This window comes from Crocuta crocuta, unplaced genomic scaffold, assembly GCF_008692635.1.
Source record: "Crocuta crocuta isolate KB4526 unplaced genomic scaffold, BGI_CrCroc_1.0 scaffold1529, whole genome shotgun sequence".
Lineage (NCBI taxonomy): Eukaryota > Metazoa > Chordata > Mammalia > Carnivora > Hyaenidae > Crocuta > Crocuta crocuta.
In genome coordinates, this window is record NW_027532160.1 from 347,650 (window position 1) to 349,300 (window position 1,651).

Below are 1,651 nucleotides of genomic sequence, written 5' to 3' on the forward strand. Positions count from 1 at the left end.
CCCTGGAGTCCTCCATCATTTATCTCCTAAAAGGAGAAAAAAGCCTTTTGCTTTTGTCATTATCACCACAGATTTCTTCAGAAAATCCTTAGGCTATGATGGTGGATGCAAGTTTTTCAAAATTCTGATTTTGCTTGAAAGCCCAAGTTTTATTGTTGGTGATAAATACAGTCAACTGTTTTCTTTGAAGATTCATACATTCATTTTCAAGAAACTGTCTGCCCAATACCCAGGTCTGAAAAACCAATTTTTCTACTATTCTTTCAAGTAGAAATGGTGCTCTATAAAAATAAAGAGAAAAGAAAAGAAAAGAAGAAAAGAAAAGAAAAGAAAAGAAAAGAAAAACCTAGCCCATTCAGAGCATAACTAAATGATCATGCAAGTATATATTTTTTTAGATAACCATTGTTTTAAGCTATGCAGCAGTGCTTTGTGCACATGTCCCATTTTCTCACACAGAATATTAAAAAAGACATGCACTCAAGCATTCAGATTTAATAAAATTAACAATTTTATTATAAATAAGGACTCTCTTCGTAAAATTTTATTTATTTTTTGTTTTTTTATTTTTAGAGAGAGAGTGTGTAAGCTCAGGAGAGGGGCAGAGGTAGAGAGGGAGAGAGGGAGAGAGATAGAGGTAGAGAGAGATAGAGGAGAGAGAATCTTAAGCAGACTCCATTCTCAGTGTGAAGTCCAACACAGCGTTCGATCCCATAACCCTGGGATCATGACCTAAGCGAAGTCAAGAGTCAGACGCTCAACTGACTAAGCCACACAGGTGCCCCTTCATGACATTTTAAAATGAACCTAGATTTAAAATATTTTTTTTTTGAATGTGTGTCTGTAAAAAGTCAATCACTATTAGTACGATTTGGGGCACTGCACTGATCTATGCTAAGACACCGGCAGTTTTATACACCATGGCATTTGCAGCACTCATGCAAATGTCAACCGAGTGAAAATAGCAAATAATTAATGTTTTCACCTTACAGTTGCAGAGACCTCCAATGGTCTGTGGGCTATATATTGAGAACTACTGATGTACAATATGATTCAAATTCTGTGTAAAAATACAGAGGTGACATGAACATCTGAAAGAATTTTTACCAACTTGAGTTGCAGTATTCTGATGCCATAGCCTCAAATATGGTGAATATAGAAGCACATCACAGATTTTAATTGTAGCATACTATTTTACTGTGTGGACATACCACTTATTGTTTAGCAGTTTAAAATTTTTTAGTTTATTTATTTATTTTGGGAGAGAGAGAGAGAGTGCAAGTGGGGAAGTGGCAGAGAGAGAGGTGGGGGGGAGAATCCCAAGCAGACTTCAGTGCAGAGCCTGATGTGGAGCTCAAATTTATGAACCATGAGATCATGACCTGAGCCAAAGTCAGATATTCAATCCACTGAGCCAACCAGGCTTCCCTGTTTAGCAGTTTTATAGTGTTAGACATTTAAGTTACTTCTAATTTTTCTCCCTTAGAAACTGTTCTGAATGTCCCAACAAGTGCACTCCTTAATGTCCATCACCTATTTAGCCCATCCTCCCACTCAACACCCCTCCAACAACCCTCAGGTTGTTCTCAGTATTTAAGAGTCTCTTATGGTTTGCATCCCTCTCTGTTGTTGTTTTTTTTAATTTTTAAAA